Source organism: Phoca vitulina, unplaced genomic scaffold, assembly GCF_004348235.1.
Source record: "Phoca vitulina isolate PV1807 unplaced genomic scaffold, GSC_HSeal_1.0 scaffold2, whole genome shotgun sequence".
Lineage (NCBI taxonomy): Eukaryota > Metazoa > Chordata > Mammalia > Carnivora > Phocidae > Phoca > Phoca vitulina.
In genome coordinates this window covers 22,836,597-22,862,372 of record NW_022589705.1, presented here as the reverse complement: position 1 = coordinate 22,862,372, position 25,776 = coordinate 22,836,597, and the positions used below count along the sequence as shown (strand labels likewise).

The 25,776-nt window shown below is 41.4% G+C and overlaps 1 protein-coding gene across 1 annotated transcript in view; it reads right to left on the bottom strand.

The window, feature by feature from the left end:
- ALG14 (ALG14 UDP-N-acetylglucosaminyltransferase subunit) overlaps window positions 1-25,776 on the bottom strand; it is a 101,209-nt gene that overhangs the window by 56,737 nt on the left and 18,696 nt on the right. The window lies entirely within an intron of this gene.

Here is a 25,776-nt window from a genome sequence, read left to right as displayed (position 1 = left end):
TATGTGGAAAACCCAAAAGACTCCACCCCAAAACTGCTAGAACTCATACAGGAATTCAGTAAAGTGGCAGGACATAAAATCAATGCACAGAAATCAGTGGCATTCCTATACACCAACAACAAGACAGAAGAAAGAGAAATTAAGGAGTCGATCCCATTTACAGTTGAACCCAAAACCGTAAGATACCTAGGAATAAATCTAACCAGAGGCAAAGAATCTGTACTCAGAGAACTATAAAATACTCATGAAAGAAATTGAGGAAGACACAAAGAAATGGAAAAACGTTCCATGCTCATGGATCGAAGAAAACATATTGTGAAGATATCAATGCTACCTAGAGCAATCTACATATTTAATGCAATCCCTATCAAAATACCATCAACTTTTTTCAAAGAAATGGAACAAAGAATCCTAAAATTTGTATGGAACCAGAAAAGACCCCGAATAGCCAGAGGAATATTGAAAAAGAAAAGCAAAGCTGGTGGCATCACAATTCCGGACTTCAAGCTCTATTACAAAGCTGTCATCATCAGGACAGTATGGTACTGGCACAAAAACAGACACATAGATCAATGGAACAGAATAGAGAGCCCAGAAATGGACCCTCAACTCTATGGTCAACTAATCTTCGACAAAGCAGGAAAGAATATCCAATGGAAAAGAGACAGTCTCTTCAACAAATGGTGTTGGGAAAATTGGACAGCCACATGCAGAAGAATGAAACTGGACCATTTCCTTACACCACACACAAAAATAGACTCCAAATGGTTGAAAGACCTAAATGTGAGACAGGAGTCCATCAAAATCCTAAAGAAGAACACAGGCAGCAACCTCTTTGACCTCAGCAGCAGCAACCTCTTCCTAGAAATATCGCCAAAGGCAAGGGAAGCAAGGGCAAAATGAACTATGGGGACTTCATCAAGATAAAAAGCTTTTGCACAGCAAAAGAAACAGTCAACAAAACCAAAAGACAACCAACAGAATGGGAGAAGATATTTGCAAATGACATATCAGATAAAGGGCTAGTATCCAAAATCTATAAAGAACTTATCAAACTCAACACCTAAAGAACAAATGATCTAATCAAGAAATGGGCAGAAGACATGAACAGACATTTTTCCAAAGAAGATATCCAAATGGCCAACAGACACATGAAAAAGTGCTCAACATCACTTGGCATCAGGGAAATCCAAATCAAAACCTCAATGAGATACCACCTCACACCAGTCAGAATGGCTAAAATTAACAAGTCAGGAAACGACAGATGTTGGCGGGGATGCGGAGAAAGGGGAACCCTCCTACACTGTTGGTGGGAATGCAAGATGGTGCAGCCACTCTGGAAAACAGTATGGAGGTTCCTCAAAAAGTTGAAAATAGAGCTGCCCTACGACCCAGCAACTGCACTACTGGGTATTTATCCCAAAGATACAAATGTAGGGATCTGAAGGGGTACGTGTACCCTGATGTTTATAGCAGCAATGTCCAAAATAGCCTAATTATGGAAAGAGCCCAGATGTCCATCGACAGATGAATGGATAAAGAAGATGTGGTATATATATACAATGGACTATTATGCAGCCATCAAAAGGAATGAAAGCTTGCCATTTGCAATGACATGGATGGAACTGGAGGGTATTATGCTGAGCGAAATAAGTCAATCAGAGAAAGACAGGTATCATATGATCTCACTGATATGCGGAATTCTTAATCTCAGGAAACAAACTAAGGGTTGCTGGAGTGGTGTGGGGTGGGAGGCATGGGGTGGCTGGGTGATAGACACTGGGGAGGGTATGTGCTATGGTGAGCGCTGTGAATTGTGTAAGACTGTTGAATCACAGACCTGTACCTCTGAAACAAATAATACATTATATGTTTAAAAAAAAAAAAAAAAAGATACTAGGAAGGGAAAAATGAAGGGGGGGAAATTGGAGGGGGACACGAACCATGAGAGACTACAGACTCAGAAACAAACTGAGGGTTCTAGAGGGGAGGGAGTGGGGGGATGGGCTAGCTTGGTGATGGGTATTAAAGAGGGCACATATTGAATGGAGCACTGGGTGTTATACGCAAACAATGAATCATGGAACACTACATCAAAAACTAATGATGTGATGTATGGTGACTAACATAACATAACACAATTAAAAAAAAAAGACTCAAGCCAATTCATCAGGTTTTGCTGTCAAACTTCTGACAAACTTTGAAATTTCTTCCCCCCCCCCCCCCCCCGTTTTCAGAACGTTTTGGGAATTCAGATAAGGGACTATGGAACATATACTGCAAAGTACATTTGAATCCAGTAAGATGTCACTATTATTATTATGATAAAAATAACCCAGTAGGGTCTTATTATAAAAGTTTTTTTGGATGTTACTTCCCAATTTTTTTTTTTTTTTAAATTTTTTTTTATTGTTATGTTAATCCCCGTACATTACATCATTAGTTTTAGATATAGTGTTCCATGATTCATTGTTTGTGCATAACACCCAGTGCTCCATGCAGAACGTGCCCTCCTCAATACCCATCACCAGGCTAACCCATCCTCCCATTACTTCCCAATTTTGAGGCCTGATCTCAATATCTTTAAAATTTTCTTCAAAAAAAACATGGGTGTTTATCACATCCCTTGAATCTCTTAAAGCTGTTAGCATAGAACGTTAAGAAGCAATGCACAGTATTTCTGGATATTTTTAGTGAACCAAGGGGCTGGAAGGGCAATCAGTTCGGCTCTGGCTCTAGAAGCCCAACTCCTCCGATTCCATCTTTGCTCCAGAGGGGCAAATGCACAGGCCTGGTAGGGGTTTTGCAAGGGTGTCTGGCCTGAAGACAGCAGTCTCAGACCTGGACACAGAAGAACAGTATTCATCTCATCCCAGGTAGCAGCTTGAAGAAGCAGAGAAAATAGGTTTAGGAAGTCTCTGTCCATTCCCAGCAGAGGAATGAAAACCAGTGGAGGGGCGTCCCGGGGTGGAGACTGAGGGACCTCCAAGATGGAAACTAGAAAAAACAGGCCTGAGAGCGAAAAACAAGGCTAGTGACCAACAAGTGATGATCTTTGTTTTGACTTTTGGACACACATGCAAGGAGCCTGACCTCAGCCTCCAGATGAATGCGGGCAGTGGGCAGTCTCAGTCCACTTGTGGCTGGAGCTAACTGAGACAATGACCACACATCTACAGGGACCAATTACAGTTTGCAGAAGACAGTCCCAGTCTCTACCTGTAGGCCCAGCATCATTATTAACAGTGCCCCTTCTGTTCTCAGAAGTGTCCCAGTGAAATGATAAACTATATAGTAACCCACAGGGCAGGACAATGAGTAGGTTCTTCCAAGTCACAGGGAAGGCAGTTTATTCAGAACAGCCCACAGCAATGTGATGGGAGAATCTGCATTACCATCAAGGATGAGAGTGTAAGTGGTAGCTGGGAAGAAAGCCAAGCTGAAAGTTCTACCGGTGAGATAAACAGGGAAACAGTCAGGTGATGACGAGCTTGGGGAAGGGCAGTGATGAGGAGCTAGGCAAGGGATCAGAACCATGACCCCAACTGGCAGGGGACAGGAGAGTCCGTACCGTGCAGCTGTCCAGCCTACAGCTCCATACTGGAGAGGCCCTCCATCTCCATCTCTATGTTATTATTTTTTAAAAGATTTTATTCATGTATTTGAGAGAGAGAGAGAAAGAGCATGAGAGAGCACATGCATGAGGTGAGGGAGGGGGGCAGAGGGAGAGGGAAAAGCAGGCTCCCCGTTGAGCAGAGAGCCCAATGCTGGGCTCAATCCCAGGACCCCGAGATCATGACCTGAGCTGAAGTCAGATGCTTAACCGACTAAATCACCCAGGCACACCTACATTATTATTTTTTGATGAGAAGTTCAGGTAACTGGAAATCCTACCAAAAAGATTTCTCTCTAAATTCAAGTCTCTACCCACCCATTCCCCCCGCTACAGCAGGTCTGTTCTCCCCAGAGGCACCTTTCCCAACTAAACTTTCTAAGATACCCCCTGCCCCCACATGTACACATACTCTTCCTTCCCCCATTAGCAGGTCTGCTTTATGTTTTAAAATTACTCCACTCACTCTACTGGCATATTATATACTTACTTATTTACTATCTGTCTCCCCCATTAGAATATAACTTACCTGAGGAGGCCAGGAAATTTAATCACTGCCATCTCGGTGTTTGTTAGGAGTACCTGGTTTACAGCCTGATGCTCAATAAATGTTTATTGAACGAGTGATTCAATATGTTGTTTATCGCACATTAACATAAATTAATCCAGTCTTCCTGGTACCTAGCTGAGATGTATTTAGATGGAGAATATAAAAGGGCAGAAAGAAGGTGATTTTCAGATTGTACATTTAGGGCCTTATTTGTAGAGGCCACTCAATAAATGGGTTGAACTGAATGGAATTCCTTGGATTAGAGAGGAAAAAACCTATGCAAAGCAGGGGGGATTTTAGCTCATAAACAGCTAGAGCCAGTTGGGACCAAGTTCTAAGGACTTGGAGAAACAGGAGGGAGGATGAAAAGGAATCAAAGACCAATGCCCCCCCCACCCCAACAATGTGTCCTAGGTAGATAGCCTACACTTCTCTTCTGTGAACTGATCATTCACAAGGGCCTCAAGAAATTTCTCAGCCCTGTGGGTCCTCTCCCCAGAAAACAGATCCATGAGAGAGGAGTGTCCCCGAGGCTCTGAGCTCTGAGCATAAAAGGGAAGGGATCCTGCTAGGTTAGAGCAAGTGGAGCATCCCATCTGTACCCAGAACTGCTTGAAAAACTCTGTGCCCACAGTTTCTGTATTATACCTGTTATGAGGCATGTAGTCAAGTGGATGGGAACCTGGGGCCACCTTGATAAGAACAGGGCTCTCAGATTAGTTATGCTTGACACACCGAGACTGGTGCTGGGGTATGTGATGTCCTGTATTGTCTAAAGAAAACACTGAAGGCTAGGCCATGGCAAAAATCTTGAGAGATTTTAAATTACTTTATATATTAAATAATCAAATACATAAAGAAGTCAACAAGGAAAAATTATTAATAGAAGGCTTATATTTTGGTTTTAAACAAAACAAAGTTTTGTTTAAACAAACAAACAAACAAACAACCCCCCCCACAAGTTCCTCTGAAGATAAAAGGATGGGACAGAGTTTCAGAGAGCTACAATTTAGGCCTGGCTATGACCTTTGGCCAGACATTCCTAGGAGTTGTGGCATCTGAGAAATCCAAATAAAGGCATCTTCACAGACAAACTGTTTTTGTTAGTCTACACTTTTGCCTTGAGGGAAATGTCCCTGACCCTCTTTCATGTCCTACTAATGGGATGCAGGACATAAAGGAAGCCTCAGCCATCACTTCACCACCCCCAGACCCAATATCTGACTCAGGAGTGGCCACACAACCCAAGCGGGGTCAGTCTTTCCTGGATTCTGGACCCAGGAAAAGTTCTTTCTTTGACAGACACTGTGGGCTGTTAAACTGGCTCTGAATCTATTCCACTGGGGCCAAGAAATGCATACTTGTTCTAGTATTCCTCTATTCACTAGGCTTTTCTACAACAACTCAAAAGTGAACTATCATTTTTGCTACCAAAACATGCCATTCTGCATTTCTAAGCCAGAAATCAACAAATAAACAGTACAATCTATCATAAATATATTTCCTCCCATCCAAGTACTAACCAGGCCCGACCCTGCTTAGCTTCCGAGATCAGACGAGATCGGGTGCGTTCAGGGTGGTATGGCCGGAGACTCATAAATATATTTCCTGCTTATATATGAAGGTCATGAAATCTATGTTGGGCTTGGCAGGGATGGAGGGTGGAGGGACCTGCTCTGGTGTTTCCTTCTTTCAAAACCTCTACACATATTCCGCATCTATGTACTTATTCCCTACGTCCCTGCTACTCCTGGTCTGACTGTCACCATCTCTCTCCGTGACTACGATAGCCTCCTAACTCATCTCTGCTTCTCCTTTGGCTCCCCTACGCTTTACTCTCTACAGAACTGTCAGAGATTATAACGTACAGCAGATCTTCCCTTTCATTCTTTAAAACTCTCCAAAGGCTTGTGACAAAATCCAAATTTCTAATCATTCCTCGTTCACTCACCAGTCATACCAGCCTTCTTTATGCTGTGTGAATGCATCAAGCTCATTCCTTCCCGAGGGTCTTTTTGGTTCATTCTGAGCAGTCTGCTGTGCCCCCCAGATTGGCTCAACTCAAGTGTTGCTCAAACATTACCTCCTCAGAGAGGAGGCAGGCTCCCCACTGGCCCTTCCCCTGATACTCGGTCAGCCTCCACCTCACTGTCTTATTTTACTATCTTCACAGCAATTACTCATACTTCCAATTAACTTGTTCATTTGTGTGTTTGACTGTTGTCTGCCTCTTTGTTCAGAACCAAGCTCCATGAGAGGAAAGGATTTCATCTTGTTCACTGCTGTAATCCCAGTGTGTAGAACGGTGTTTCACACATCACGGGTGCTCAGTCAGTACTTGCTGAACAAATAAGTGACTGTCAGTGTAGTTTCTAGATGTCCAGACTGTGGTCTGTGCTGGAGAAGATGCTGACTCTTTACCTTATAAAATCTCAGGGCTGCAAGAGACCAACTAATCCAACCTCCCCACTTCATAGATGAGAAATCTGAATTTCCCTGAGGTGACAGAAGTAGAACAGGTCTTTCATGTGTCCTGAAACATGCTGCTGACTCATCCTTCTAAAGGCCCTTCTTCTATCTCTGTACCCCACTTCTGAGGAGCCTGTCTTCCCCAATACATAATGAGCTGCACCAGCTTCCTATGGAGCTGTGCTCCCTGCTTTCTGTTGCTTCTATATATACCCAACCGGACCCATTTTCTTTTCCCTCTCTGTTCTTCAGCTCACCTATCCCATATATATCCACAGCCTCCCACCCACAGAGCTTGTCTCTTCTGCAGGCTCTGCGGGAACAGAGCTCCCTGCCTCCTCCCATCACTTTCTCCTTTGTACCCCGCTCTGCACTGTAGGTTTCGCACACCAACCCCACTTGCCACTGGTGCCAATGTTTCCCTCTCCTGCCTCCAAGCTTTTTTGATTAAAAAAAAAACAAAACAGGAAAAAAAATAAAACAAAACACATAGGGCCTTAGAAATCTTCAGAGTTTTCTGTTGAACCTTTCCAAGTTCTGTTGTTTTGCTATCGCTCCTGCCTGGTAGCCAACTGGGTTACATGCTCCTAGAAAGTCTGCTTTAGTAGAGTCCTTTCTTTCTGTGCAGTTCAGCATATATACCCTGCAGTACGCGCAGATGCTGCAACAGGAGCCAGTCTCTAGCACACCACTGGCAGTGAGATCAAAGGCAATGTAAGTGAGATGCTCTCTCTCCCTTATTCTCTTGCCACCGTATCTTAGAAAAAGACCTATATGGTTGGTGAGACATCCTTTCCATCCATCCAAGTGTTTTAATTAAGACGGGGCAGCGGCCGTGTGCTATACGGTACTGTGTGTACCCGCAGGGCCTCCCAGTGTTTCCCACGCATGCTTGACTGACACATAACGAAATGTATAGTGGCAAGACAGACAAGAAAGGGAGAACGCTTACGAAAAAAATAATAGAGAAATGGATTACTTTTCAGGCTTCTAGTTTGTCTGAAATTATGTGAAACACTGAGTTAAATGCTAATAGTATATGACAACTTGTAACTTTCAAAGTATCTTCCAGAATTACATCACTGCTAAAACCCACAAACATATCTGGCTTTAGATCTGTGACAACCTAAATAGAAGTTTATAGTGATTTAGATGGAAATAATTCCACCAAGAATCCAGATGGCATCATAAACCACAACAGAGCAGATGAAGTGGTCTATGAAGTCATTCTTTGCTGTTACCACACACTGAAATGTACAATATGTTTATTATTTAATGAATGCCACACTATTGCAGAACCTTGGAAACAAGACAAAACTAAAATGGTAAAATTTCATTCAACCAAAAATGGTTTCAGCTTTCTTTCATAACTATTTTTTTAATAATGCAAAGTATAATATATATTAAAAAAATATGTTGGATGGTTCCATCATTCTGAAATCAAAATGACCATAATTGACTGCATGCACAAAAATGTTTTTATGTGCATGTCCCTTAAAGTACTTGGTAGTTGCTCACTTCATGGTAGCTGCTGAAGAAGGGCCATGAAGGAGTGAGGGAGCCATGGGTTCCAGACTGGGTCTTGCCGAGAACCAGCTCTGCCCCTTTGGATGAGTCAACCTCTCTGGACCTCAGTGTCTCACAAGGAGGCCTGGCAAGATCATGGATCCTCAACAAGCCACCAGGATTCTACAACTGGCTCTGACAAGCAAGGCTGCTGCTCTGGGCTTGTCTATGGCTTCAGCCACTCCTCACTTTACCTTGCGAAGCCCTTCCCTACTTGGAGGTGTGGGCTTCAGGGAAATAAAAAAAGTCATTTGTTCTTAAAACAATTATGGGAGTCTGCCCTCCCCCCCCAAATTTCTAATGTCCTTTCTAATGAAGATTAGTGGTCCTCTTCCCCTCCTTTTGCCAACAATAACCAGCTTTCTTTTGGGTAACTCACCCCTTTCACCTTCTCAGGCAGACAGTTTGGGTGGGATTTCAGCCCGTCTCCTTCACCCCCAAACCTCCAGTTCCAAGAGTAGGCCTGAGATGGCTTAAGCAACATGGGAATAACCCTCATGCCTGGCCACAGCGATTGGCTGAAAGATGGGACTATAATCCAACTGAAGACCACGAGACTGGAGACATTTGCTGGGGCTTCTGGGAAAAAGAAGCTTCGCTCTCTTGGTCTCCTACATGTTATAAGAGACCGTCTTCCCTACACACGGGCTAGAACAAAGACAGGAAGCCAGGAGGTACTACTGGGTTTTGCCACCCCGAGGGGAGAGCACGGAGCTGGTGGAGGCAGCACTGCGGGGAGAGAGGCCAATGGAGCTGTCACTGCAGAAGACACAGCAGGGACACGCTATGGCTCCTGAAATCCCTGGGCAGCTGGTCCAGGTCTTGCCCAGAAATAAGACTGAATTTTTCCCACTTTATAAGTCGGCAAATTCCCTTTATTGTTCAAGCCAGTTTGGGTTTAGTTTTACACTTGCAGCTGAAACACCCTTCCTTTCAGCTTTAAAACAGTCCAAATTTGGGGCACCTGGGTGGCTCAGTCAGTTAAGCGTCTGACTCTTGATCCCAGCTCAGGTCTTGATCTCAGGGTCATGAGTTCAAGCTAGGCATGGAGCCTACTTAAAGAGAACAAACAAAAACAAAAATGATATGAATTTAAGACTGTTCTCCTTTTTTAAAAAAAGATAATATACCAATATCATAGATGAACACTGAATTTCAGAGCTGCATTTTTCATTGTGAGCACAGATTCATTCGTTCATTAAATACTGTAGTGCACCTACCAGGTGATAGGAACTGGGCTGGAAACACAAGGGTGGGTAAGACATTCATAAGGAATTCATTACAGTGTGGCAGAGCAATACAGAAAAACGAGTCATCGCAATCAAAGAGATTAATACAAGAGGAGATATATTTATTAAATATAACATTAGCACCAAGTAAGAAACTTTGATAAACTAAGTCAGGCTTTATGGATGAGATACTTGATCTGACTTGGAAGGATATGAAATTTACCAAGCATAGCAGAGAGGGGGGAAAAGGGTCTTCTAGACACGTTCAGAGCAGTGACACATGAAATAGCATGGGATATTTGGGGAACTATGTTTTGGTATACAAGGAGCACAGCAGAGGGCAGCAGAAAATAGAGTTGGAGAGGCAGGGCCTTCAAAGCCATGCCGAGGAGTATGTACTTGAAGCTAAAGACAATGAGGAGTCACTGCAGGATGACGAAAAGGGAGAGTGATGTGAAGGATCTGCATTCAGGAACTACCACTCTGCCAGTTATGAAGACAGTGAACAGAGAAGGGGTGGGGCTCACAGACAAGGGAAATCATTTAGGAGATTCCTGAAATATATCAGGAGAATGACGTCCAAGGCCTAAAGGACACTTGCAATACTAAGGTGAAGGAATGGGGAGGGCAAACGGTGGGAAGGAGGGACTCAAGGAGGCTGGAGAGTTTGGGGTGATTCTTAGGTTTTTAGGTGGGGTGAATGGTGAAAGGGGAAACAGGCCGAGAGCACGTGATTATTGACTACGGTCTGGTTTTGAGCATAATTTTATGAGTCAGTAAAACACTAAGTACAAAATAAATCAATGTTAGGAGATGTTACAGGCAATTTTTCGGTTGAAATGGGGCAGAGAGGGGCTTGTTCCTAACACTGGGGCAATAGGTTGACCTGGCAGGTGAGTAGACAGAGCAAGACAGCCTAGGAATCTAGGAAAAGGCAGTGTTCGGAAATGAAGATTCTAGGCAGGTACCAGTGGGTCCTAGAGGGGCACGGCCTGGAGGAGAGCCTCATTTGTCTTTAGTGAGTCAGAGCTGAGAGCCAGTTGTGGCGATCACGGTGGCTTTTTGAGGATCCCCTGATCTCAGCCAAGTCTCTGCTTCACAGTGAAAGAATGAGGCCCAAAGAGGCTAACTCACCCAAGGGGGCAGAGCTGGTTATCAGCAGGACCTAGTCTGGAACTATGGCTTCTTCACCCATAGGTCACTTCATGGCACTTCCTCATCAGCTGCCATGAACTGAGCATCCATCATGTTCTTGAAGGACAAGTGAACATCCCTCTGCACTCATCACTTTCACTTCCTTCCTATGCTCAGCTCTTTGTCAATCCTGAAACTGCAAGTACAATAGTCAGCCTCACTACTTGTATGGCTTGGAATGATGTGCCTGGCATCGTTCTAACTACCAGATCCACAATTATTTCCTGGAGTCTAATGGCTAAAAGGGACCAAAGAACCTCCATCTGGGCAAAAGGAAGGACAAAGGGAAATAGGCCACATCCTGAATTTATGACAACAACAAAAAATTATTGTATGTCACGGCCCATAACGTAAGTATACATTAAAAAAATTATGACATTTATGTAAATGTTTACATTCAAACACTGGCTATTAGAACGTCTTTTTTTTTGCTTCAAAATGGAGAAACAGAAGCACCATATTCTAAACTGATACTGGCTTTGCATGTTGTAAGAATCTCACACAAATTTAACTTGGATAAGGAAACTGGACGAATTACCAGAAGGTTGAAACAACCACAGTATGTTATTCACACTTTCTTCAATTCCATCAATTCAGAATCTGATTCAGAGAAAGTTTAACCTGACTTGCTTTTGTTGTAGAAAGGGAGAATGGGATAATTACGATTTAGGAAGGAATTTAAGAGATTAAGCTACTTAAGATACTTCAAAACCATGTGTACCTCTACCTGATACAGTGTTTTGAAAATAATCTTTTATTCACTGAGATAGCTACATCAGGATCTCTATTTGCAATAAACTACGAACATTTCTTTATTCAGGTATTTCACTTATTTAGAATGGCCTTCACCAAATTAGAGGTATTCTTTATCTAAGCCTATAATTGAATATAATCAAGGTCCACCATAAAGAGGGAAAGTGCTTATATATGTTAGTCACCCTCTAAAAATGTAAGTCATGAGTCTGACCTAATTTACAAACCGAAATGAAACTCCACAATCGCAACTATATAGTTTCCAAACGTATTTCTGTTAGAATTGCTTAGGAATTATGAAAAAGAGTTAGCAAATGCATTAGAGTTAGAAGTTTCCATTAAGTTATAGCAGTCTCAGTCCACTGTGTGAAGTTAGCACCCCACCTTGTGGAAAATAGTAGGTGTTGTTGAATGCAAGCACGCCATGTTAATTTCAGAGGTCATGCTTGATAAACCCTGCAACCAACAAACCGCCGCTTAGCATACACATGTATGGAATAAGGAATACAAGGAATAAGGAATACAAGCCAAAAGATCTCTATTTATTAAAGTAACTAATGTGCTTCCAAAAAGGTAAAGATAACTGTCCCAAAGAATGGTGCTTATGATATGTATTTGGGTTATTTAGAAAATAATTATTTCCTATCAATAGGTAATTATTTCCTATCAATAGGTTATTATTTCCACTGGGCTTTTATCTCTTCTCAGTTTGTTTCTAAAACATAACTTTCATTGTTTTCTAATTGGAACCTTAGAAAATATAGAAAAATGTTCAAAGACAAAAGCAAACATTAACCATTATTCACAACTCAAGAGATGATCCCTCTACCCTCTGTACCACCTTAAAAAAATACTGGATCACTTAAATCCTTTCTGTAACCGAAAGCATTCTAAGATGATCTCAGGTTTCTAAAATTGAAATAATTTCTTATCTTGCAATTTAACCAACTTCTTTCCCAATCTGTCTGGTTCAAAAACACACCCTCCATTTGTCTGATTGTGCCCTGCACTTTCCAACTTCCTTGCTTTTCCCCACACTATCCTCCCTTCTTCATATTCTCCTACCTTTTGGAGAAGCCACCTCCCCTCTCACTCCAACACTCGAGCCCTGAGATCTCTCCTTCCCCTGCATTCAAAGCACTTACTGTCTTTTTTTCTTAATCAAAGCTATGTATTTTTTTATGTACACACACACACACACACACACACACACACACACACACACAGTTTTGATGTTCCCTATGAGACTCTCAGTTTGGTCAAACACCTGAGGTAATTCATCATCACCATTCTTTATTGGCACCATCCCTTCTGGAGCTCTCTGTCCCCTTGTTCCACTCCCAACCAGTTGCTCTCTAGACCTGCTGTATGTGCTGGTCTTCATATGGGAACTCCCTTCACTGCCATCTTGAAAATTCCCTTCATCTGTCTTCTGGGCTGAAACCTAGATTCCAGGACCACAGTCTTCCTCCCTCTTGGGTTCCCCCTGTTTTCATGGAGCACATCCTCTGTGAAAAGGCACATGGGAATCGGTTTGAGGACTGTTCTAATCATCATTCTGAATGGCACCTGGACCCCAGTGTGACTCCTTTTCTTTTTGGAAATTTTTGGTTATCTTCTCTTTATCACTAGTTCTGAAGTTGCATGATGATACATCTTGTATGACTACAGTTTAACTGGGCTGGGGACAGTCTTTTAGTTTGAAGGCCATGTCCTTTCAGTTATGGGAATTTTTCTTGGGTGATCTTTTTTTTTTGTAATTAAAGTTTTGCCTGTGTTCTTGTTCTTTCTGGATAGAAGTCCTCCAACATCCAGTTTGATTGTATTACATTTGATTATATCTTTTATATATATTATATATATTTGATTATATTTTTTCTCTATTGGTTTTACCTTTTTGTTCTGCTTTATACCAGAATTCTTCAATATGATCTCCGAATATTTTGATTTTTTTATTCCTACAATCAAAATTTTAATAGCCAAGGGTCCTTCTAGTTCTAGGTTTTTTAAAAAACAGATATCATTCTTTAAAGATACATTGTCCTGGGGTGCCCAAGTGGCTCAGTTGGTTAAGCGTCTGACTTTGGCTCGGGGCATGATCTCAGAGCCCTGCTGTAGCCGTGAGTCAGGCTCCCTGTTCATCAGGGAGTCTGCTTCTCCCTCTCCCTTCCCCCTCCCCCCGCTCGTGTGCTCGCTCTCTCTCCCAAATAAATAAAATATATATATAAAAAAAAGTCCTTTCATTTCCCTGAAGATACCGTTTTCCTGTAAGTCCTCCTCCCCCTCCTTGACTTGCCCTTTCCTCTGATTCCTTTCTCAAAGTTCCTTCCCTAGTTAGTTTTGCTTTTCCTTATGTTTGAGGTTTCCTTCCAACGTCTGAATCTGTGGATGCCCGTTCAAGCCAGTGATTCTCAAGAAGGGGGTGGACTTCTCCCCCAGGGACATTCGGCAAGGTCTGGAGACAGTTTTGGTCGCCAAGGCTGTGGGGTGAGGGGTGGGGAAAGGAGAAGTGCTACTGGCATCTAGTGGTAGAGGCCAGGGATGCTGCCTGAGATCCCATAATGCAGAGGACAGCCTCCCCACACAATTTACCTAACCCCAAATGTCAGTAGTGTTGATGCTGAGAAACCGTGGTTCATATTAAGGAATGAGGCATTAGAAGGCCGACTGGAAGCTCTGTAGCCTGGGTGGGGCTTGTTAAGGGGAGGATAAAAGTAGTCAGGACTCCACCATTTCAGTGGGGGAAATCCTGAGTGTCAGAATCTATAGTTCTACACTCCTGAACAAATCAGTTTCCCCAAAACTAATCTCCAATCTTCTGCCTGGGTGAAATAAATGTAGCATTCTGGGAACTGATCGGAGAGGAGACCTAAGTGATGCATATTGGGGGGACAAGGAGTAATTGCACACTCTCCTTAAGCCCTCTTCACAGGATGCTGTCCTACCCCATCCACAATTTGGCTTGGTGTTCCCAAAGCCAAAACTTTTTTAGTTCAACCTCTCCAGTGGTAAATGTTGGGTTTTCTGCCAGGATAGGGTAGAGGGTCTGGGAGTCTAAGTGGTCTATAAGCAGGCTTCAACCAAGAGGCCTCTTTTTAGCCCCAATCTGTCCTCTAGGCTCCAGAGGTAGCACTGCCCAATGATGCTTTTATTAATTAATTCCTAAGGTTTCCAGTATTTGTGCTTATGCCTCTCCAACTGCATCAAAAGTTTCTTGAGGCAAAAGGACACTTCCTTTCCTAATTTGTGTTCCTCATAACACTTGGTCCAAATTTTGCACACAGAAACTAATCAATCAATATCTACTTTTGATTTTCAAGAAGGGTTTCACTTTGGGGAAGGCATGGCTTTCAGGAGCTGATCTACCTATCTCAAACAAAGAAGAGCTCATGAAACAAATGCTAGTACTGCAACCTCAGCAAGGTGCTTTAAATAAAAACACTCCAGGTGGAAAGACTGCTCTAAATTCATATAACGCCTTTTCAACTCAGGGGAGGAAAATCATTCTTAGCAAGGATATATGATGCTTCTAAAAAAGAAAGGACACAACCTCTCCTTATCTTCCCCATGCCAGATTAGTCTGTAATGTATACTAGAAATCTCCACTCCAGCCGCCATTCTGAAGCTCAGCCCTCTCGCGCCTCCCCGAGAGGCAATGCAGGGCGCTACTGTGCAATGTTCAGCAGTGCACTGCCACCTGGTGGAAGCAGGAGGGGATGACACCCACAGGGGCTGAGGCAGCAGAGTACGGTAACAGAAGTCCTCTGGCACCTGGAAGGACTCTCCAGGACCATTTCTAAAATTTAAAGGACCTTTTTGCTTGGGAGAGGGGGAGAGGAAAGAGAAAAAAAAGGGAGAGAGAGTGCAAGGGCACAGGACTTAGGAAATGGTTTTGAATCAGGGCAGGGAGGGGACTGTGTAGTTCCCTCTGACTCCCAGGTTGCATCTAGGTCCCACGAGCCAAGGCAGAGGCTGTTGATTCGTCGGGGTGGTATGACATATTATTTATAAAGACACTTAGAGACAGGGATGCTGCACCTAGACTTCCAAGGTCAGTGACAGCAACTCCATTCTTAAAATTGCTCAGACCAAAAGCTTTGTAGTTCTGCTGGATTTCTCTTTTCTTCACATCCTGTAACCCATCTGTCAGGAAATTCTATTAACTCTACTTTCAGAATATATCCAGAGTCCAACCATTTGCCCCTATTCCTATCCCTACTGGTGCAAGCCACACTACTTGTTTGGACTGCTCTGACAGCCTCCTAACTGGTCTCCTTGGTTTCACCCTTTACCCCAGTCTATTTGTAGCACTGCAATCAGAGTGATCTGTTTAAAACAGCTCCCCATTTCCCTCAAAGAAAGACACACAGTCCTTACAATAGCTGACAAGGCCCTATATACTCTGCCCCCTGCCCTACCCTCACATTTCCTCACCGGTGTCTCCCTCCTCTGACTTGGCTCTAGCCACCAGGGCTCTCTGCTATTCCCCGAGCATCCAGGAATGCCCCCACTCGATGGCTTTCCCAGAAACTATTCCTTCTGCCCGAAACACTCTTTTCCCAGGCATCCTCATCTTCTTTAAGGACCTATGAGCAAATGCAATTTTTTTCCTCCCTGTCAGAACTCCCAATCCCCCCATCTCTGTGTAATCTTCCTATAGCACTGACCACCTTCTAAGAAGCTTTATGGTTTTTGTATTCACTATGTCCGGTATTACTGTCTTTCTCATCCAGTTCAAGTTCAGTAAGCTCCATGATGGCAGGAGGTTTTTTTTTTTTTTGGTATGTTTTGTTCATGGGTGTGTCCCAACTGCCTATAACAAGCCCTGGCCCAAATGGAAAGCACATATTTATTGTTAAATAAACGAAGTTTAAAAACAGGAAGGAAAACTGGGGCACCTGGGTGGCTCAGTCAATTGAGTGTCTGCCCAGGGTCTCCCTGCTCAGCGGGGAGCCTGCTTCTCCCTTCCCCTCAGTCTGCTGCTCTCCATGCTTATTCTCTCTCTTTCAAATAAATAAATAAAATCTTAAAAAAAAAGAGAAACATGTAAATTCCTTAACTGCCAGGCACAAAGGTGATTTATTAAAAAAAAAAAAAGAAGGAAAACGTTAGAATTCTGACTACTATTGCACTATAAATTTGGGAAAACTGAAAATCTTTTTTAAAAAAGATTTTATTCTTAAGTAATCTCCATACCCAACATGGGGCTCAAACCCACAACTCTGAGATCAAAAGTCACATGCTCTAATGACTGAACCAGCCAGGCACCCTGGAAAAGTGAAAAATTTTCTAAGTTTTTGCATCAGAAAATGTTTCTGTATTTATTCCTGTCATATTTATGTCTATGAATATGAATAGAGGGCACAGAAAGTTTTATTTAGTGATCAGAACAACAACTGTTTAGGATATCTATATTTGTCTCTACCCCCCATGATATGTCTACTCTTTGTTTATTACATTTACTTTAAATCAAGAATTCAATCAACAACCTAGCGGAATGCTAAGTGGGAAAGGGCTGACATACCCTTCACTATCAGCAAGTTACTTAATTTGGGTTTTTTTGTTTTTTAACTGTTTTTCTAATTAATGTAAAATACACATAAGAATATTTGTGTATGTATATAAGTATAAACATGTTTACTGCAGTATTCTGTGAAAAACTGAAAACCACAAGAGGGAAATGGTACATCATCAATACTATAAACTACTAGGCAATCATTAAAAAGTGCAAAGTAGACCGATATGTACCAACATGGCAAACTATCAAGGTATAGAGTTACATGCAAAAATGCTGAAAACAATATAGGGTTTGATTTATAAACTAGCCATCCCCTGCCTCCATCCCATTTATGTGTATATATGTACATGTAATTTATAATATTTTTTTTATAGTACATGCACAAAGGAGGGAAAAGGTCATACCAGCAGGTATAACTCAAGCTGGTACAATGTTTACTTCCAGAGAGTGGGACTAGGATAGGAACAGGGAACCCCCACTTTTTATTTTATATAAAGTAAAGAAGTTCTTTATTGTCCACAGTTTTTAAATTAGTAAATAAAAAAAAAATAGGAAATAAAATTTGGGAAGAAAAGAGTAAAGGAACAGAAAAATAATCACTTACAATCCTGCCACAGTTAATTGTGGGACATACTCAATAAAGATTTGCTGAAATATACACATATAAGTGTCTTATACAGAATTGGCACTCATTTAATATTTTTTGAATAAATGAACAAATCAATGACTTTCTTGGTAAAACAGTATAAGCTTACTTATAGCGTAGAGGGAAATCTAGTTAAATGACCCCGAAGTAAAGTTGGCTCTAATTTTTAACGCTTCAAATCAGTTTTCAGCAACTTTGGTTATTTTATGTAAGAAAAAAGCCTACTCTGTAATTTTTACATGTAGTTTTGAAAATGTTTTATTCAAGTGCCACTGAGCTTTTTTTCCTTAGTGGTATGATCTAAAAGGGCTAAGTCATGTTCTAACAGAAGTTGCACAAAGTAACGGTTGTCAAGGAAGGCAGTTAACAGATAAGGCTCAGACTGAAGCAAATGGAAGGATGAACCAAAATCCACAGTGCAATGCCCTGAGCCTCCCATGTCTCCCAGGGGTGGGTGTCCCCGCTGAAACACAGACCAGTGTGGAGACTGCTGCTCTCCAGGAAGAAAGCTCTGGTTTGATTTTTCACTTACCTTCATATAACACAGCTCTGGTAATCGGTTCTATTTGGAGAAGTTACTATCCAATCTTTCTGAAAGATATTACTTTAGCTACTTTTTACTTTAGAACTAATCCCGGTGGAAATTACGTTTTCTTTAGGAGGCTTTTCAAGATATTTTTTCATATAAGTAATTTCACAGCTAAACATTTGTTTCCTTGTTTTTGTTTTACTTGTTTGTGTGTGTGTTTTTGCTTAGCTTTTGCTCTTCATCTTTGTAATCTCAGTTGCTTTATTCCAGTGGGGTTGAGGTGCTTTTCCCAAGGAAAGCCTGTTTCTCTTTAAATGCTAAACTATCCATCAAAATCCTAGAGGAGAACGTAGGCAGTAACCTCTTTGACATCAGCCACAGCAACTTTTTTCAAGATACATCTCCAAAGCTAGTGAAACAAAAGTGAAAATGAACTTTTGGGACCTTATCAAGATAAAAAGCTTCTGCAGAGCAAAGGAAACAGTCAACAAAACAAAGAGGCAACCCACAGAATGGGAGAAGATATTTGCAAATGACACTACAAAGGGCTGGTATCCAAGATCTATGAAGAACTTCTCAAACTCAACACCCAAAAAACAAATAATCAAGTCAAAAAATGGGCAGAAGACATGAACAGACACTTCTCCAAAGAAGACATACAAATGGCTAACAGACACATGAAAAAATGTTCATCATCATTAGCCATCAGGGAAATTCAAATCAAAACCACATTGAGATACCACCTTACACCGGTTAGAAAGGCAAAAATGGACAGGGAAAGAAACAACAAATGTTGGAGAGGTTGTGGAGAAAGGGGAACCCTCTTACACTGTTGGTGGGAATGCAAGTTGGTACAGCCACTTTGGAAAACAGTGTGGAGGTTCCTCAAAAATTTAAAAATAGAGCTACCCTATGACCCAGCAATTGCACTACTGGGTATTTACCCCAAAGACACAGATGTAGTGAAAAGAAGGGCCATATGCACCCCAATGTTCATAGCAGCCATGTCCGCAATAGCCAAACTGTGGAAAGAGCCGAGATGCCCTTCAACAGATGAATGGATAAAGAAGATGTGGTCCAGATATACAATGGAATATTACTCAGCCATCAGAAAGGATGAATACCCAACTTTTACATCAACATGGATGGAACTGGAGATTATGCTAAATGAAATAAGTCAAGCAGAGAAAGTCAATTATCATATGGTTTCACTTATTTGTGGAACATAAGGAATAGCATGGAGGACATTAGGAGAAGGAAGGGAAAAACGAAGCGGGGGGAAATTGGAGGGAGAGACGAACCGTGAGAGACTATGGACTCTGAGAAACAAACTGAGGGTTTTGGGGGGTGGGGTGGGCGGATGGATTAGGCCAGTGATGGGTATTAAGGAGGGCACGTACTGCATGGAGCACTGGGTGTTATATGAAAACAATGAATCGTGGAACACTACATCAAAAACTAATGATGTATTGTATGGTGACTAACATAATAAAAAAAAAAAAAACCCCGCTAAACTATGCAGAGAAACATAGGCTAATAGTAGAGTTAAAAAGTACACCACAAATAATTATTTCTCTTTATTCCTGTGTAATAAATAGGATGAATTACATACCTTAAGATTTTAAATACCATTTTAAAAATTTTACTGAATCAAAGGAATTAGGGGAAATTCGAATGAAGTTTCTGCAACAAAAATAGGTCATCTCTACCATTTAATTAGCAAAATTATATTAATTTAAAATGTAGCTTAAAAATCTGCTGTATATTTATATCTAGCATAAACAGACAAACATGAGCATTTCAATATTTTTCCTACAAACCAGCAAAAACATTTAGAAATTTATTGAGTAATTCCATATCAGAGTAAGTTATAAACCAAACAACAGAAAATTTCTATGCTACTTGGGTAAATCTAAGTGATTAATAACTGGTAATATGTATCTCCTGATTTCTGGGAAGGTCTTTTATGTTTTTGGAAGAGCAGGCCTGTGTTGCAAATGTGGGTTTTGGCTTCTCACCAGAACCAAGTGTGAATCGATGAACTTTTATTCCTAAAGTGCTCTGAGTAATGTGGATGAGACACCTTGTCCAGGCACAGACTGCAATTACTGTTAATGCTTTCAAATATTGCAGACTTTCTGCTTCACTACAGAGTGAGAGTCAAGGCCTTTAACCATAAGAGTATTAGGTATTGTTAGGAAATTGCAGTTGGTTCAGTTCTATCGGGGGGAAAAAAAAAAGAAAACTGGTGAGTGGGGGGGTTGCTACTTTTACAAACAGTCCAGAATAGACCTCAATATAGAGAATACATTAAAACTCTGACTTTAGTTAGAAAATTAATTTGACTTTGGTTCTGGCAAGATGGCAATATAAACTAACCTGAAAACCCTCCTATAAACAGATTAAAATGCTATAAGAAATGTAACAAAATATTCTTTTATCTGAAGTAGAAAGACAGGAAATCCCTACTTGCCAGGAATAAGAAAAAAATGAAAGAGGAGAGACAGCTTGTGACAAAGAGGTCTGGGAAGAAGACTAATTGTGTCAGTAACCCAGGGTGGGGGTTTGAGGCCCCCCCCACCCCCGGGTTCTGGAGGATGGCCGCAGAGGAACAACAAACTGACAGCTAATATTACCATGACAGTAACACCTCCCTATATTTGAAAATGAGAGTGCTCTGGGGCTCAGTTCTTAGTCCTCTTCTAATTTCTAACTATACTTAGTCCCTGGGTGATCTCACCCAGCTTCTTGTTTTAAGTACCATCAGTTAATACAGAAAACTCCAAAATTCACATTCCAGACAAGAGCTCCTTCCTGAACTTTAGATTCACAGATCCAATTGCATAGTCAGCACCTTTACATGTATGTTTACAGACATCCCACACTTAGTCCTCCTCCTCTCTCATGTAATCTTTGCCTAAATTAATGGCAATTCCATTTTTCTGGTAGCTCAGGCCAAAATCTGGATGTCATCCTCTACTCCTCATCTCTTTTCCACATCCACACACAGATAAAATTTAGCTCTATCCTCAAAATATATCCAGAATCTGACGACTTCCCATCATATCCACTTTTACCATTGTGGTCCAAACCCTACTGGTCTCTCCTAGGATCACTGCTATGGCCTCCAAACTCCTTTCCTTGCTTCTGTCCTCCTCTTTAGTTTATTCAGCAGCCAAAATGATCCTATGAAAATATAAATCAGAGGTGCCTAAACAACATGCTACTAAACAACCAATGGGTCAATGAAGAAGTCAAAGAAGAAATAAATACATGGAGACAAATGAAACTGGAAACACAGTGGTCCAAAATCTTTGGGACACAGAGAAGTATTCTATGAGAGAAATTTATAGCAATACAGGCCTACCACAAGAAACAAGAAAAACCTCAAATAAACAATCAAACCTTACACGTAAAGGAACAAGAAAAAGAACAAACAAAACTCAAAGTTAGTAAAAGGAAAGAAATTATATAAAGATCAGAGTGGAGGGGGAGGAACAAGATGGCAGAGGAGTAGGAGACCTAAATTTCGTCTGGTCCCAGGAATTCAGCTAGATAGGGATCAAACCATTCTGAACACCTACAAACTGAATAGGAGATCGAAGAAAAGAATAGCAGCAACTCTCTGAACAGAAAAGTGACCACGTTCTGGAAGGTAGGACGTGAGGAGAAGTGAATCCGAGGTGATATTCGGGAGGATAGACGGCAGGGGAGGAGGCCTCCAATGGCTGCTTCTGGCAACTGATAGAGCAGCGGAGCACAAAATTGGAACTTTTAGAAGTCGGCTCCGCTAAGGGACGTCACTCCAGGAGCTAAGCAGGGGGTGGAACCTGGGACAGTGGGGTCTCAGGACCCTCAGGGTCACAGAAAGACCGGGGGTGCCTGAATGCGGCAGAGTTCCCAGGTATCGGAGCGGGGAAGCCGGCTGCAGAGACGGAGCCAAGGAGTGGGCTCTCAGCTCAGGGTTGCCATAAACCATGATCTGCAGCACAGTCAGGCCACTGCTCTTCCAGCAGGGACCCAACAAGCGGCAGATCCGGGGAGACACTCCCCTTCCTCCCCCGGGAGGAGCAGCATGGGAGCCCACGGCAGCGATCTGCTGGGTTTGGAGACTCCACACAGAGTTGTATGCCAGAGATAGAAACACTTGGTCACAGGCTGGGTGAGCATGGAGTGCGGCTGGAGACTGGCGAGACGGGAGTGACTGACTGCTTTTCTCTGGGGGCTCACTGAGGAATGGGGCCCCGAGTTCTCGGCTCCTCCGGGGCGGAGATTGGGAGGCCGCCATTTCACTGTCATCCTCCAAAGCTGATCGGAAAGCTTGCAGGGAACAAAAGCTCCCGAGAGCAAACCCCAGCAGATTACTTAGCCCGGACCCAGGAACGGCGGGGCAATTCCGCCTCCGGCAAAGACATTTGGTAACCATGGCAACAGGCCACTCCCCCAGAAGATCAGCAAGAACAGCCAGCCAAGACCAAGTTTAGCGATCAATGAGAATGGCAGAACTCCAGCGCTAGGGGAATACTGCACATAGAATTCATGGCTTTTTTACCATGATTCTTTAGTCTTTCAAAGTTAAATTTTTTTTTAACTTTCTTTTCTTTTTTGAATTTTTCTTCTTCCCTTTTTCAACCAACATCTTATCAATCCCTTTTAATTTTTCATTTTTAGAGTCATATTCCTTCATAATAGTTAACCTTATTTTTGGTATATATATGTAAGTTGTTCTCTCTTTAAAATTTTGGGATACAGTTTCTTCTAACAGACCAAAATATACCCTAAATCTCTAATGTATGGCTTTATTCTAGTCTCCCGCCTAATCACATTCTCTCCCTTTTCTTTTTAAATCCTCTTCTTTCTTTTTTCAACCAACTTCTTATCAATTCCTTTTATAAAATCTTTTATAATTTTCATCTTTACAGTCATATTCCATCCCTTCAACGTATTTACCCTTACTTTTGTACATATGTAAGTTTTTCTTTCTTTAAAATTTTGGGAGGCACTTTCTTCTAACAGACCAAAATATGCCCAAAATCTAGTGTGTGGCACTGATCTATGCACCAGCCTGATCATATTTGATCATATTCTGTTTTTTTGTTTGTTTTTATCTTTTTCTTTTTTCTTTCTTTCCCTTTATTTTCCCCCGGTTTCAGGTCTCTTCTGATTTGTTTAGTGTATATTTTTCTGGGGTCGTTGTTACCCTGTTAGCATTTTGTTCTCTCATTCATCTATTCTCCTCTGGACAAAATGACAAGATGGAAAAAATCACCTCAAAAAAAAGAATAAGAGGCAGTACCAACTGCCAGGGACCTAATCAATACGGATATTAGTAAGATGTCGGAACTAGAGTTCAGAACGACGATTTTAAAGATACTAGCTGGGCTTGAAAAAAGCATGGAAGATATTAGAGAAACCCTTTCTGGAGAAATAAAAGAACTAAAATCTAACCAAGTCAAAATCAAAAAGGCTATTAATAAGGTGCAATCAAAAATGGAGGCTCTAACTGCTAGGACAAATGAGGCAGAAGAGAGAATTAGTGATATAGAAGACCAAATGATGGAAAATAAAGAAGCTGAGAAAAAGAGAGATAAACAACTACTGGATCATGAGGGCAGAATTTGAGAGATAAGCGATACCATAAGACGAAACAATATTAGAATAATTGGGATCCCAGAAGAAGAAGAAAGAGAGGGGCAGAAGGTATATTGGAGCAAATTATAGCAGAGAACTTCCCTAATTTGGGAAAGGAAACAGGCATCAAAATCCAGGAGGCAGAGAACCCCCCTCAAAATCAATAAAAATAGGTCAACACCCCAACATCTAATAGTAAAACTTACAAGTCTCAGAGAAAAAGAGAAAATCCTGAAAGCAGCTCGGGAGAAGAGATATGTAACCTACAATGGTAGAAACATTAGATTGACAACAGAGACCTATCCACAGAGATCTGGCAGGCCAGAAAGGACTGGCATGATATATTCAGAGCACTAAATGAGAAAAATATGCAGCCAAGAATACTATATCCAGCTAGGCTGTCATTGAAAATAGTAGGAGAGATAAAAAGCTTCCAGGACAAACAAAAACTAAAGGAATTTGCAAACACGAAACCAGCCCTACCAGAAATATTGAAAGGGGTCCTCTAAGCAAAGAGAGAGCCTAAAAGTAACATAGACCAGAAAGGAACACAGACAATATACAGTAACAGTCACCTTACAGGCAATACAATGGCACTAAATTCATATCTTTCAACAGTTACTCTGAATGTAAATGGGCTAAATGCCCCAATCAAAAGACACAGGCTATCAGATTGGATTAAAAAACAAGACCCATCAATTTGCTGTCTGCAAGAGACTCATTTTAGACCCAAAGACACCCCCAGATTGAAAGTGAGGGGGTGGAAAACCATTTACCATGCTAATGGACACCAAAAGAAAGCTGGGGTGGCAATCCTTATACCAGACAAATTAGATTTTAAACCAAAGACTATAATAAGAGATGAGGAAGGACACTATACCATATTTAAATGGTCTGTCCAACAAGAAGATCTAACAATTGTAAATATCTATGCCCCTAACATGGGAGCAGCCAGTTATATAAGCCAATTAATAACAAAAGCAAAGAAACACATCGACAACAATACAATAATAGTGGGGGACTTTAACACCCCCTCACTGAAATGGACAGATCATCTAAGCAAAAGATCAACAAGGAAATAAAGACTTTAAATGACACACTGGACCAAATGGACTTCACAGATATATTCAGAACATTCCATCCCAAAGCAACAGAATACACATTCTTCTCCAGTGCCCATGGAACATTCTCCAGAATAGATCACATCCTAGGTCACAAATCAGGTCTCAACTGGTACCAAAAGATTGGGATCATTCCCTGCATATTTTCAGACCACAGTGCTTTTCCTCACAAGAGGAAAGTCGGAAAGAACTCAAATACATGGAGGCTAAAAAGCATCCTACTGAAGAATGTATGGGTCAACCAGGAAATTAAAGAAGAACTAAAAAAATTCATGGAAACAAATGAAAATGAAAACACAACTGTTCAAAATCTTTGGGATACAGCAAAGGCAGTCCTAAGAGGGAAGTTTATAGCAATACAAGCCTTTCTCAAGAAACAAGAAAGGTCTCAAATACACAAACTCACCCTACACCTAAAGGAGCTGGAGAAAGAACAGCAAATAAAGCCTAAACCCAGCAGGAGAAGAGAAATAATAAAGATCAGAGCAGAAATCAATGAAATAGAAACCAAAAGAACAGTAGAACAGATCAATGAAACTAGGAGCTGGTTCTTTGAAAGAATTAACAAGATTGATAACCCCCTGGCCAGACTTATCAAAAAAAAAAAAAAAAAAAAGAAGTGACCCAAATAAATAAAATCATGAATGAAAGAGGAGAGATCACAACCAACACCAAAGAAATACAAACACTTATAAGAACATATTATGAGCAACTCTATGCCAGCAAATTACATAATCTGGAAGAAATGGATGCATTCCTAGAGATGTATCAACTACCAAAACTGAACCAGGAAGAAATAGAAAACCTGAACAGACCTATAACCACTAAGGAAATTGAAGCAGTCATCAAAACTCTCCCAAAAAACAAAAGCCCAGGGCCAGATGGCTTCCCAGGGGAATTCTACCAAACATTTCAAGAAGAATTAATACCTATTCTTCTGAAACTGTTCCAAAAAAA